The sequence below is a fragment of the Macaca thibetana genome, chromosome 11, assembly GCF_024542745.1.
Source record: "Macaca thibetana thibetana isolate TM-01 chromosome 11, ASM2454274v1, whole genome shotgun sequence".
Classification (NCBI taxonomy): Eukaryota; Metazoa; Chordata; class Mammalia; order Primates; family Cercopithecidae; genus Macaca; species Macaca thibetana.
This window is the reverse complement of record NC_065588.1, coordinates 10,176,072-10,191,249: the sequence shown is the minus strand read 5'-3', so window position 1 is coordinate 10,191,249 and position 15,178 is coordinate 10,176,072. Positions and strand designations below refer to the sequence as shown.

General features: G+C 37.0%; 1 long non-coding RNA gene and 1 pseudogene across 1 annotated transcript in view; one reads left to right on the top strand and one right to left on the bottom strand.

Moving 5' to 3' along the window:
- The first annotated feature begins 4,053 nt into the window (after positions 1–4,053).
- The window catches only part of LOC126930102 (uncharacterized), a 36,506-nt gene continuing 25,381 nt past the window's right edge, over positions 4,054–15,178 (top strand). Inside the window, exon 1 of the long non-coding RNA XR_007717450.1 lies at positions 4,054–4,146. This is a non-coding gene — a long non-coding RNA (uncharacterized LOC126930102). The remainder of the gene's footprint in view (positions 4,147–15,178) is intronic.
- On the bottom strand, positions 6,321–13,325 carry LOC126930101 (C-type lectin domain family 1 member B-like; annotated as a pseudogene).

Sequence of the window (15,178 nt, the reverse complement as noted above, 5' to 3'; positions counted from 1 at the left end):
GTGATAGCATTCCTCCAAATGAGACTTGGGATTCTTTCATCTTGTGAGACATTGGAGTCCTTGACTTCCATCCACTGGGAAAGAAAAGAGAAGGTGATGAATCCACACCTGCTCTTGAAAGCCATAACCTAGAATAGCATGTCTCACATTCACATCCACCAAAGGCATGCCCACTTTTGGACACAAGGTTTGAGCTTGCAAAATGTATTTTTTGCCTGGACAGCAAACTCTTGATGACCACTTCACTCTAGAAGGAAAGCATGAACTATTTAGCTGACAAATGGCCATTTCTGCCACATCTTGTGACTATAGCATCAGAAATTTGAGACTTTTAATCATCATTCATCGTTTGACCACTTGTCTTTATGGCCAAAGGTTATGTCTAAGTAACATAGTCTACGAGTCCCAACATTATGCAAAATTACACTGTTTGCTTTTGTTTCAGTATCTCACTGGATTCATCAGTCTTTTCCCTAGCAATCAGGCCCCCAGAAAGAAACAAAGGGCATACTCAAGGGGTAATCTAAGGGCATTTAATTAAAGGACTGTATATAAAGTTTCGGGAAGTGTTAAGGGAACCAAAAAGGGGTGTGACATATGCACTGGGAAGCTGTCAGGTCACCTGAATAATTAAGCTGAAAATGTTTATTGGAACTGCATGACCTGCCTGACAAAGGCCCTGGACTAACATAGAGAACGTGTACCTTTGCCAAACCAACACATGGCAGGGAGAGAGCCCGTCAAATTAATACCCTACCTCTGATCATCAGTGCCTTCCATTGGCTGAATTTACAATTCAGGGGCCAAGTTTATGTGCTCTGATAATGTGTTCATTTGAGCTCAGCCTCTCAAAACACAGGTTGGAAGTGAGATAATCCTCAGGGGCAATTGAAAAGAATATCCAGCCCATTCACATATATATATATTTTAGATGGAGTTTCACTCTTGTCGCCCAGGCGGGAGTGCTGTGGCCCTATCTTGGCTCACTGCAACCTCTGCCTCCTGGGTTCAAGCAATTCTCCTGCCTCAGCTTCCCAAGTAGTTAGGATTACAGGCACCTGCCACCACACCCAGCTAATTTTTGTATTTTTAGTAGAGATGGGGTTTTGCTGTGCTGGCCAGGCTGGTCTCAAACTCCTGACCTCAGATGATCCACCTGCCTCAGCCTCCCAAAGTGCTGGGATTATAGGCATGAGCCACTGTGCCTGGCCCCATTCTTCAATATTTTATGTGATGCTCACATGACCTGAGATTCACATCTGAAAATTAACATAACTTAATCCCACATAGCCTTGAAGTAGGGTCACTTCTATCTTGAGGAGAAACAGAGGAAGAAATCATAAGCATACCAAATGTACATTGAGACTAATGTTAGGAACACGGTAACAGAAGCATAAGTTGTCATTAATTTCCAATTGTTCTCAACTTTTATCAGCACTAAATATCAGGCTCAGAAAGACTCCTTTTCCCCAAATATAGAACATTCCCTGATAAATTTCATTGTATGGAGCCATTGGCTTCTCCTAGTGCAGGATTAATATGTTCCCTTTATTACTTTTGATGTTTTTAATCGTACCTTTATTTATTGTTAATTATATTCCAAGTGCTATTTTCAAGAACTTATACATAAATTATTTTGATTATTACCAACGGATCAATGAAATAGGCGCTATCATTAGCATCGATTACAGGCAGATCTTGTTTTATTGAGCTTTGTATTATTGTACTTTGCAGATACTGCATTTTTTAAAAGTGAAGATTTGTGGCAACCCTCTTCCAAGCAAGTCTATCAGTGCCATTTTTTCCAACAACCTATGGTTACTTTATGCCTCTGTGTCACATATTGGTAATTCTCATACTATTTCAAAACTTTTCATTATTGTTACTTGTTATGGTGATCTTTGATATTACTGTTATAATTGTTTTGGGGACCCACCGTGAACTATACCCATATAAGCTGGTTAACTTTGTTGATAAATATCAGTAAATACTGTGTTGTTCTAACTGTTCCACCCACTGACTGTTCCGTCATCTCGGTACCTTTTCCTTGAGCTTCCTTATATTCCCTGAGAACTAACAATATTAAAAACAGGTCAAGTAATAATGCTACAAAGGCCTGTAAGTGTTGAGGGGAAGAGTTGCATGTCTCTCACTTTAAATCAAAAGTTAAAAATGATTAAGTTTAGTGAGGAAGACATGTCAACAGCCAAGATAAGCCAAAGCCTAGACTTATTACATAAAACAGCTAGCCAAGTTGTGAATGTAAAGGAAAAATTCTAGAAGGAAATTAAAAGTGCTGCTCCAGTGAACACAAAAATAATAAGAAAGCAAGATAGCCTTATTACTAATATGGAGAAAGTTGAGAGGTCTAGATAGAAGATCAAGCCAATTACAACATTCTCTTAAGCCAAAGCCTAATTCAGAGCAAAGCCCTAACTCTTTTCAATTCTACGATGAGTGAGAGAGGTGAGGAAGTTGTAGAAGAAAAATTGGAAGCCAGCAGAGGTTGGTCCAGAGGTTTAAGGAAAGAACCCATCTCTCTAACAAAAAAACGAAAGATGAAGCAGCAAATATTGATTTAGAAACTGGAAAATGTTATCCAGAAGATAAAGCTGAGATAAGTGAAGGTTGCTACATTAAACAACAGATTTTTAGTATAGGTGAAACAGCTTTGTATTGGAAAGATGACATATAGGACTTTTATAGCTAGAGAGGAAAAGTCAGTGGCTGCCTTGAAAGCTTCAAAGGACAAACTGACTCTATTGTTAGGGGCTAATGCAACTGGTGACTTTAAGTTAAAGCCAATAGTCATTTATCATTTCAAAAGCTCTAGAGACCTTAAGAATTGTCCTAAATATACCCTGCTTATTCTCTATAAATAAAGCAACAAAGTCTGGATGATAGCACACTTGTTTATAGCATTGTTTACTGAGTATTTTAAGCTCACTGTTGAGAACTACAGCTCAGAAAAAAAAGTTTGTTTTTTTTTCCTCAAAATATTGCTGCTCATTGACAATGCCTCTATTCACCCTAGAGCTCCGATGAAGATGTACCAGGATATTAGTGTTTTCATTCCTGCTAACACAGCCTCCATTTCTGCAACCAATGGATCAAGGAGTAATTTTGACTTTCAAGTCTTATTCTTGAAGAAATAAATTTAATAAGGCTATCACTGCCACGGATAGTGATTCTTCTGATATATCAGAGCAAAGTAAATTGAAAATCACCTGGAAAAGATTTACTATTCTAGATGTCATTGAGAAGATTTGTGATTCATGGAAGGAGTCAAAGTATCAACATTAACAGGTGCTTGGAAGAAGTTGACTCAAACCCTCATGGATAACTTTCAGGGGTTCAAGACTTCAATGGCAGAAGTAACGGCAGATGTGCTGGAAATAGCAAGAGAATTAGAACTGGAAGTGAAGCCTGAAGATGTGGCTGAATTGATGCAATCTCATGAGGAAACTTGAACAGATGAGGAGCTGCTTCTTATGAATGAGCAAATAAAATGGTTTCTTGAGACAAATATTATTCCTGGTGAACATGCTGTGAACATTGTTTAAATAATAACAAAGGATTTCAAACACTGCATAAGCTTAGTTTTTACAGCAGTAGCAGGATTTGAGAGGATTGACTCCAATTTTGAAAGAAGTTTACTATGGGTAAAAGGCTATTTAACATGATTTCATGCTACAGATAAAAATTTCATAAAAGGGAGAATGAATTGATGCCACAAACTTCACTGTTGTCTTTTTTTTTTAATGGAATCTCACTCTGTCACCAGGCTGGAGTGCAGTGGCGCAATCTTGGCTCACTGCATCCTCCGCCTTCCAAGTAGCTGGGACTACATGTGTGCACCACCACGCCCAGCTAATTTTTGTATTTTTAGTAGAGACAGGATTTCACCATGTTGGCCAGGATGGTCTCCAACTCCTGACCTTGTGATCCGCCCACCTCAGCCTCCCAAAGTGCTGGGATTACAGGGCATGAGCCACCGTGCCTGGCCCACAGTTGTCTTATTTTAAAAATAGCTGCATCTGCATCTACCCTATCCTTCAGCAACCACCACTCTGATCAGTCAGCATCCATCAACATCGAGGCACAACCCTCTACCAGTTAAAAGGTTTCCACTCACTAAAGACTCAGGTAATCGTTAGCATTTTTAGCAATAAAGTATTGTATTTTTAAATTAAAGTATGTACATTTGTATACATAGTGCTATTGCATACTCAATAGGCAACAGTTTAGGGCAAATATAACTTGTATATGCATTAGGAAACCAAGTCATTAGTGTGACTCACCTTATTGCAATGATTTCTTTATTGTGGTGATCTGGAACTGCGTCCACAATACTTCTGAGGTATGCTTGTAACTTAGTTGTAATTTGAAGCACAGAGGAGTCGAATTTTGCTAAGTTCACTTAGATAATAGGTAGAAGATTCAGTATTTGGAATGAAGTGTTCTGATTTGTGTTACTAACGTTTCTGTTATTTTGATTTCATGTGTAAGATGCTTTAGATACGAATACTAGGAAAAAAGTATCTTTGTAGGCACAGTTTGATTGGCTTACATTTTTAAGTTGTATTGTTGCCATGCACTAAGATACTATTCTTCTAAATTTATGTGTGCCATAGTGATGTATGAACATATGCTTTCCCATTTTGGGGAGATGAAACGAAAGCCAAAGATATGGTTAATTTTTGGATAATGTTCTGAATTATTAGTTCCTATTTGGTTTCTCTAAATAAACAATTAAAAATAAGAAAATAATAATACATTCACTCCAAATCCAAGATCTCTAGACATTTGAAATAGCAAGTAGAATTTGAGGTATTTCTGTTATTTTTCCTAAGCCCTCCAAATCTGCTTGTTTATTGATAGTCTAGAAAAAAGATAAAGATTCAAGTGTCTTTGAGTGTTAGTGCACAAAGCTTTAAGAGTAACACACATTTATTGAGGATGTATTATGTGCTTAGTATTCTGATCAATACTTTATATAATCATATCAAATGAGCTTCACAATTACCTTATGAGCAAGGTCATAATATTAAACCCATTTCGTAGATGAGGAAATAGAGTTTTAAAGACACTAAATTACTTATAGAGAGAGTAAGTTCTAAAGTAGTGATATTTCTCTAACTGTATTAAAGACTACTTGTACAAGAATTATGTCATGGTGCTTGTAAAAACCCACATCTCTGTGTGTCCTCAGGCTTCCCACTGAGTAACATCAGCATTTGTGTTTGAATGTCTCAATGTTTTAACCAACACCTCAGCTGAGATGTTTGAGAATCATGTTTATAAATTGTATTCACTAAAGAAGGGAAGCTGTGGGAAAGAAATGCAGTTTTTGCCTATTATCCTGTGAAAGGGTGCCTTTCCATGTATTCTATAAATGCTTGCTGAGTTATTCAGCAAGAAGCAAGCATAGAGTTGTTAGGAAAAGACCTAACTAAAGCATTTTAACTTGTCCTTCTGTGCAGTAGCCTCTGGGCCTTCTTGAGAAGCATTTATTCATTTTACAAACCCCACGAGCTTTCTTACAAACTTTCTTTTCCTTCTTTTGCACAAAATTACTGCTGTTGAGTCTAACCAGAAATGAACTTGGAATAGTAATTGTATTTCTGTAATGTCTTTCTGTTTCCTGTAAGCCAGGATCTGGGGTTGGTGCTGGTAATACAATAGTAAATGGAGAAGTCACAGTGCCTGCTTTTGTAAAGTTTCTGGTATAGTTAACACTACAAAGTTTTATTTTAAGTTGTAGAAGTGAGGTATAAATGGAGAATGTATTATTCCTATGTTAAGTATTAGAAAATAGAAGGTAAAAAAATCTATGTGACTTGTTCATTTTTGTACTTTAAGTGACATTATCTAAATTGTTCTACCGATTCCAAGTTTAGTATTCGTTTTGTTACATCACGCTATCTTTCAAACTTAGATATTCTGCATACATTTTAAGCTTCGATATTTTGCCCAACTTAATTAAGCACTAGCCTATATTGTCCTGATTTTAATTTTATGTGTGTATATATGAAGATGCAGTAAATCATATTGTATTCAGGTAATTAGAAATTAGACAAGAAGAAAGAAAATTAAGGGAAAGTAGAATAATTGGGAAACAAGTGATCAATTTACATGTTGGCTTCTGGATATTCAAAGAAGGGAGTGGGCAAGTGATTCTGGTAGTAAAGATAATATTAAAAATGACATCAAGGAGAAGAAAGGAAGAAATAAGCAATTTTTGGCTATTGATTTTTTCATTCAGAACTTTCATTGTGCAATAAAGCCCTTAACTGTGATATCCGGCCCCTTTCTTTGCATTAAGGTAGCCGGTCCACCTTGGCCATGCCAGCCTTCCTCTCACACATTCAATAATGTGTGTTCTCACAGAAGGTAGGGTGCCTTTTCTGATTATGAAAATAAGCACAATTCACATTTCCTTTTCCATCTTCAGAAAGCTCAAACCTGTGAATGGGAAAGGTAGAATAAATTCCTTCAGAGACTAAGGAAGTAATCAACAGTCAAACTCTGTGTATAGTATTTTGATGCACAAAATGGAGACTCTGGGGAAAACAGAGAAAAGAAGTTTCTCATTATTGAGTAACTCCCAACCTGCTTGGTAGTAGAAGGTATGCGTATCTGAAAAGCTCAATGGCAATTTCGTGTGGCGTAAGATTAAGGAGCACGGGAACACTAGTACAACAGGAACCCCAAAGAAGAGATTGAGATAGCTCTGAAATGATGGGAAAAGGTTTTATTTACAAGTTCAGACTTTAGTTCAGTATTGATGGAAGGGCAGGATTTAGATGAACAGACAGGAGATGGACAGGACAAATAGCTGCCATGGATGGCAATAGGTTCATGGAAAAGTGAATTGACTCAATATTTTTGAACTGAGGATTTATGTTACAGGATAGATGATCTAAGACAGCGTGCTATATTGTAATGGCTGTTATCTTTTATTCTCTTCTAGATTGTTTATCATGAGAGGGACAAAGAATATATATTAGTTTATGGGGCATATATCTGCATAACTATGTGACAACATTGTTCTATGGGCTGAGGATAGACTGATAAGGAAAGGCAAGAAAGCCAAGGGCTTTCCTGCGGGGGAACTTCCATTTCAGTCAGGTGATGCCAGTAAGAAGCCCACAAATAGACATGAAAATTTCTGACAGTGGTAAAGTTACAAAGAAACAAAACAGTGGTAGACTGTGTGGATGTGGGCTGAAGGGAAGCTAATTTAGTTTGGGTAATTAGACTTAGCTTCATTGAAGAAGTGATGTTTAAATAGAGACTGGATTCACAAGAAGGAAACAGTCATGGGGTTGTGGAGGCAGAGCATTCTAGGAAAAGAAAATAGCAAATGCAAAAGCCTTGAGACAAGAAAACGAGTTTGATTTGTTGGAAGAATTTTTTTTAAAAACCCACTAATTTGTCTGCAATATTGTGAATGAGGCAGCAAGTAATAGGAGATAAAGCCCATGGTCTGTGAAGAGTTGTAGCTGTAGTATCCTGAGATCCCACCTGTAGTAAATACTTACTAAATATTTATTAAATAAGTTAATTAATAGTATAAGTCATGATCAGATTGTGCAAGATTTGGTTTTCAGTTTAAATTTTACTTGGAGAGAGACTGTAGTTTTGATATGTAGGATGGACGAAAGATGTTGAGACTGGACTTTGGAAAACCATATAGGAAGCGGCTGAGGTTCACAACCCAGTGTTAACAGCCCATTTGCCTGCATCATGTGTAGGAGGATAGAGCTTCATTAATGGACATTGGAATTATCCTGTGAACCACAATGTATTGAATTCTTGGAGACTTGGAGGATAGAAGAGTAGGCAAAATGCCACTGAAAAGTCTAAAGACTCTCAAGTTTACAACTTTCAACTGTAAAATAATAAGGATGAAATTTTGATTTAAAAATATGTGGAGAGGGCCAGGCGCCCCGTGGGCTCACACCTGTAATCCCAGCACTTTGGGAGGCTGAGGCAGGCGGATCATGAGGCCAGGAGATGGAGACCATTCTGGCCAACATGCTGAAATCCCGTCTCTACTAAAAATACAAAAATTAGCTGGGTGTGGTGGTGCGTGCCTGTAATCCCAACTGCTCAGGAGACTGAGGCACGAGAATCACTTGAACCCAGGAGGTGGAGGCTGCAGTGAGCCAAGATCGCACCACTGCACTCCAGCCCGGTGACAGAGCGAGACTCCATCTCTCTCTCTCCATATATATATATGGAGAGAATCAGAGCAATCTAAACACACACACACAAACACGCACGCACACACACTCTGTTCCGTGATAAAGATGAATGTAGAAATGAAGGGGAATAATATCAGGTATAAAGATCGGTTGTGGCTTAGATAAAAGAGTTTAAGAAGGGGAGGGAGGAAAGTAGAATTGTCTTATGACCAGTGCTCTCTTGTTTGAAGTAGGGGGTAAGTGACTCAGCTGCTGCTTATATAACCCATAGTAGGGTGTAGAGACACATCTCAACTATTAAGTGACTTGGACTGAGAGGAAAGGGGATCTCAAGAATAAGAGTTTCTAGTATTACTTTCTATTCTGAGTGTTGGGGACTTACATATATTTTTAGAGAACTGAGCCATCTCCCACTTCCAGACCTCATTAGTGTTATGGTGGGATAATCCGACCCAATGAATTAAACCAGTCCTGGCTTTGATGTATTCCTATTGTAAACATAAATAAACACAATGGTCAGATCCCTCCATAGCTGTTGGTAATGACATAAAGACAAAGCTTTATGATAAGACTTCGGACAAAAAAAAAAAGTTGTATTACATGTCTATATTAATATTAATGTATTTCATTTGATATTTGAATCTGTACCAATTTCACTTGTCTTAGAACTTAAAAAAGCTTGTAGGACACAAGTAAAATTGTACACAAAATAGCTGATATTCTAATCTTCCTATGTGTTTATAGCATATATTTATATCTGCAATCAATTGAAGATTATACTCCCAAATAGACTACCAAACATGATTCAAAGGAATAAATGTAAACAGTTAGAGAAAGAAAACACAAAGAAATACCTTATTGGTGAGCTTTATATTCCTTAGATTTAAAACTCTATATGGCTTGGTTTTATTGCTTAGCTTGCCTATAAAATCTTACCTACAGAAGCATTAATTTAGTTAGTTGAGTCAAGGAGTATATAATGTCTTTCTCAAAGGGATTTATTATCTACCTTTTCTGGTTTACTTATCTCTAGTTAGCAATAATCACTACCTACTATACTGTATACTATGTCGTTTGTTTTGTTTCTTGGCTGTTGCTTCACCTAAAATATACACTCCTTGAGCTTAAGGATTATTTTTTGTGTTTTATTAACTGCATAGGTCCAAGTCCTGGATAGTTTTAGCACATATTTGTTGAATTAATGAAGGAATAGGTAAATCAATCAGTATATGAGTAAGAAAACTAAATGGAGGACAAACGTCTACATTCTTTCACACCTCCCGGAATAACAAGTGAGAATGCATTTTTGGCAAATAGGAAGTGACTTGAGGTTCTTGACCAATATGTAAGACTCAGAATGGCATTCCACAGGAGATATTGTGTGACAGTCGCATTTGACTGCTTATTTCTAAAAGCTTAAGCCACTAGTAACCTTTCTCTAATTTCCTAATCTTTTCTTTGGAATATATCAACATTACATACTTCCCTACAGAACCTGACAGATAAATTCTACTTGAAATTCACCTATACCTTTTTTTTCCTTAAAAAAAATTGCATGACTACTTTTAGTTATAAATCTTTAAACTAGAACCAGCCTAGACTAATACAAATTCAGGATATACATATATGTTTTCAATTAATCGTTTTGTAACAGAGCTGAGATTTTAGGAAATTCTCTTATTTTGCTGGAGCGGAAACAAAAGCTAATTAATTTTACTGGATATCCTTTGTATGAGTTTGAGCCCACAAAAACAGTAAGTGGGCAGTGCAGCAAGTTAGAACAACACAGGACACAAATGATTGAGAACATCACTGGGCTGACTCTTTTTGTGTGACTGACTATGTACCTGAGCTGTCAGGAAGGGACAAGTCAATTTGACTGATCAACTCTAGCAATGTTGTAGAATATTATGATTGGATTGAATATTTGGGTTCTGTAATCCTTACTAGGTTTCCATAAGGTTCTTAGATTAGTACAAACTGAAAGATGTTAAGAAAAATGTAAAAAACAAAAAAGGTCAGGTGTTACATTTGAGAGTTTTCTCCCTTGCCTCCAAAATATTTGACATAAGAATCTTCTTACCAGAATGTTCTGGTTGTCAATCTTCAGTAGAGTAGCATTCATGTCAGTGCAGTACTGCTTACTCTCTTTCCATGTCAAGTTGTATTTGAAGAACCCGTAGCGGCTATCTGCATAATATCTCCAGTTTGTGTCACAGGGGCTGTGTTTATGGTCGTCTGGAGAAACCAAGCACGAGAATGTTGTTGCTGTTTTTAAATTGGAATTACATTTTCCCTACATTCAATGTTTTCTGCAGATCTCAAGACTCCCTTCAGTTACCGTCAGAGAAATGCTCCAGGGATTAGAGAAATGAAGAGGTTAAAAAAACAATACTTACTAAAAGTACCCTTCTGTTTTTGTTGTTGTTGTTGTTTTTGACTGAGTCTCACTCTGTCACTCTGGCTGGAGTGCAGTGGCACGATCTTGGCTCACTGCAACCTCCACCTCCCAGGTTTAAGTAATTCTTCTGCCTCAGCCTCCCGAGTAGCTGGAACTACAGGCACCCACCACCATGCCCAGCTAAGTTTTTTTTGTATTTTTAGTAGAGACAGGGTTTCACCATGTTGTCCTGGCTGGTCTCGAACTCCTGACCTCAGGGGATCTGCCCGTCCTGGCATCCAAAAATGCTGGGATTACAGGCGTGAGCCACCACATCCAGCCGCCCTTTTGTTCTGATTGTTTTGTTACATATTGGCAGAAGAGCTTTGCTAATTGTTGCAGAGTTCCTGAGAGATTTTCATTCTCAACTTGTAGGTAATTTTGCTGCATGACAGCTAGATATAAAAAATAAATAATAACATTTTGTAATCAGAATTATAAAAATGATGCAAAGATTTTTTATTGAATTTTCATTTCATTAAAATTGCCAATATCTGAAGAGTTTACTAGATACAGGTGATTAAATGAATGTTGAAAAGAGTGAAGGGGCTATAAAGAACAGATTAAGAAATACACAAAACTGACACCTGAGGGTTAATAATTGAACTGTTTGAAGGAGACAATCACAAATAAAAAAGATTCCTAGATCAATAACGTGCCCAAAGCAGTTGTTTTGACATTTTCTTGAATACAGGATTCTCAGCTGAGTTCAGAGAGGTGAATGAACTCATTTTCTGTTCCTTGCGTGATACCAGACTATTCATTTATTTTAAAATGCATACTGATTTCTTGTTATGGTTAAAGTACTTGTGATAAGATTGGGCACGGTGGCTCATGCCTATCATCCCAGAATTTTGAGAGGCCAAGGCTGGCAGATCACTTGAGGCCAGGAGTTCGAGATCAGACTGACCAACATGGCAAAACTTTGTCTCTACTAAAAATACAAAACTTAACCAGGCGTGGTGGTGCGCACCTTACTGCCAGCTACTCGGGAGGCCAAGGCATGAGAATCTCTCAGACCTGAGAGGTAAACGTTGCAGTGAGCCAAAATAGCTCCTCTGCACTCCAACCTGGGTGAAAGAGCAGAACTTTGTTTCAAATAAATAAATAAATAAAGTACTTGTGATAATTAGGTAAATAACAAAGACATAAAAGATGATAAATGAAAGATTCTAAAATATCTTATGAAAAATGAACAAATATGTAAACAAGCAACAGCTATGCAGACTACAGTGTGCCACTGGAGGACTGTGAGATTTACTGGAGGGAAGCAGCACAATATTTTAGTAAACAAAGTGGGATGAAGGAAATTTGAGGTAGAGAGAATAGAATGAGAAAAATTTCAGACAGGGGAACATAGGATTTACATATGAAATTGAAAAACTCCATGGTTCTTAGGATATGCAAGATAGGAAGAGGGACAAAATAGTTTTTTAAAATAGTTTGGATCCATATTTAGGAGTTCTTAAAAGCCAGTAGTAAATTCTTAAAAATACTTTTAAGTAATAAAAACCTAGAAAGTTATTTTGATCACAAGGAAAAGGTCGGTGTTCTCCTTCATTGAGAATATCTTGGCAGCTATGTATAGGACAATTGAAGTAGTGACAAACAGACAAATAGTGACAATTGAGAAGCTTAGTGGGATATGCCATGACCCTTCAGTATTACCTTCCTCCAGTCGAATCTTTGGCAAAGAGTCAGCACTTACACCAAATCCCCAGGGCCACCAGCCCAACAACCATCCCCACGCACAGAATCAGCAGAATCGGCCATCACACGCCACCAGGAATATGCCACTGTAGGCATAAAATAAAGATATCAAGGAGCAGGCAGTGTGGGTTAGCTATGGGGAAGGCTCACCCCTGCCCCTGTCCCTGCTGTCTCAAGATTCTCCAAGTAATGGAAAGAGCTTTGCTGGCAGATCTCACCTGTGTTCTCTTGATGATCATCAACAATAGGCATGGCCCACTCCCACAGCACACACCCATCCTCATCCCCAATGGACTTTACCTCTCCAAGCCAAAACATTACTCTCTGTTAAGGCCTGATGTGTTTGTATTTTTTGTTTTGTTTTGTTTTATGCCCACCCATCCCATGAATAACTGCTTTAATAAACAGCAACTGGAGAATCACACACACATTTAACTTTATGAAATGAGCTTTTATTTTAGCTTGCATTGAAAGTAGTTATAAGAACAGCCATACAAAGCTAGATGATGTGTTTATTGTAGGAATATTGGGGAGGATTTTGTCTATTTTGCCATTAGAGTAGCTCTTACATACCTTTATGGAAAATTATTTTGTTGTTGTTGCTCACATTTAGAAAATGAAGTTTCCAAACATTATCTTCCCTTGTCCCCTAAACCTCTATGCCTTCAAACATTAAACTCTCAGAGGATTAATACAAAGTTCCCTGCCCTTATATTTGATATTTGTATTCTAAATAGGTCTGTATGAGCCTATGAAGGTACAGCTCAAATGCTATAGAGCACTCACGTTATTCAGGAAAAAGAAATTGAACTATATATACTATCAATAGTAGAAAAAGAAAAAAAAGGTTGTATTCATTTTTCTAATTCATTTCCAAATTATTGGCTCTGGGCATTCTTATCTGAGGTGAGAGCTGGTTTTCAAATTTCAATATTTAAGGTGATGTATCCATCTTCAACCTTCATGGCTACCTGAAGACTGCAAGTGAGCACAGGGTTCAATGACTTTGCAAAATGTAGTGTCCAACTCTTACAATTTCAGTATCTGTCAGTATATGATCTTCCTCTCTGGTAGGGTAGAACCATGTGAGATGGGACACATTTTTTTTTGTTTGTTTGCTTTTTGTTTTCCAGGAAGCCCTTTAATAGGTGCTCAGAGATACGTGGACCGTGAACACAAAAACACAAAAATAATAAATAACTTGTGGTAAAGAAGTAGATAGAGCATTTGTTTCCTGTCTCCTTATCTTCAACATTAAGTAAATAGATACTCCACCATGTGTATCCTTCTGAAGAACAAAAGTTCATGATTCATCTTAGCCCTAGCATAGTCTAAATCACATTGTTCAAATGAAGTGATTTCCTATGGATAGCACACCAGCAGATATACAGTTTATCCCATTGTGAGAAGCAAGTCTAATATAATTGGATCTTATAGAGGCTAAATTTCATGGCCTTGTGTTGGAAGAAATCATTCCTGATTATGACCTAGAATTTACCCAACTTCTTGCATATTTTATACATCAATTTTTTTTATTTGAAGACTCCATGTGGGGCAGGCCTGATATTGCTTAGATTTAGATATTGAAGGAAAACTATCAAATAAAGTAAAATAATACAGTTAGTGACTTGCTGCATTATTCTTCAGTAATGTTTGCACTTTACAGTGAATTTCTTGGAAATGGAGAATTTTGATGTGATGAAATCACCTAATTTCAGGTATAGTGGTGATTAGATTAATATTTAAGGCTGAATGGTTTCGTAGTATCCTTTCATCACAATGTAATATGTATCGTATTGCATACATTTAACTTTATGAAATGAGCTTTTAAGTTATTTTAGCTTGCATTGAAAATAGTTATAAGAACAGCCATACAAAGCTAGCTGATGTGTTTATCATACGAATACTGGGGAGGATGTTGTCTATTTTGCCATTAGAGTAGCTCTTACATACTTTTATGGAAGATTTTGTTGCTGTTGTTAAACCCCCATGATCAAAAAAGCTTCCATTTTTCCAAATAAGTGGTACTCTTTTACTTTATAAGTGATCCGATTTCTTTTTTTTCTTCTAATTAGCAGAATGTTAGACTTCTCGATATAGTAACTATGTGAGTTGTAGTGGCAGATATTTTGTTTACTAACATGCCCTTTGACATAGCTTGTACATATTTTTTTTCTCCCTGCTATCTCCTTCTCTGTGAATTCTTTGTCAATTCACTTAAAATGATCCTCCATTCTAAAATTTCTTTCTCTACACTCTTCAAATTATTTTGAGAATGAAGTGAAGAATAAACAACCAAAAAAGTAAGACAGTACCTGATTTTGGAAACAGAAACTTAGTATGATTCAAATATTTTGACCAAAAAAACCAATTCTTAATAATAAAAAAGCTCACTTCAAATCAATACTGAATTTCTTAAAAGTACTAAAAATTTAAAAAGTTAAAATCCCAAACCCATTTTTGTCACTGAGTTTTTTAAAATCTCAGTTAAAATATTCAGTAGTTCTCAGTTGTAAGCTGGGTAAATTCAGTCACTTACCATTCACCTACCACAGCGTGTGTCCTTGTAACTTCTGTTTTAGCCAAAAGGGACTCTTAAAATTCTTCCTTCACTCATTCTCAGGCTATGTGAACTTTCTTTTTGAACATTTAGAACATCTTTCCTACTCAACTACACACCAGCCCACGTTCTTGTCCCTCTTCCTTGCTTCACTCTTTTCCATGACGCTGATCACTACCCAACACACGTAGAGATATCTTTGGTCATAAATGTTTTGTCCTTTATTCCCAGAAGAAAGTGTCCCATGGCTCTAAAATA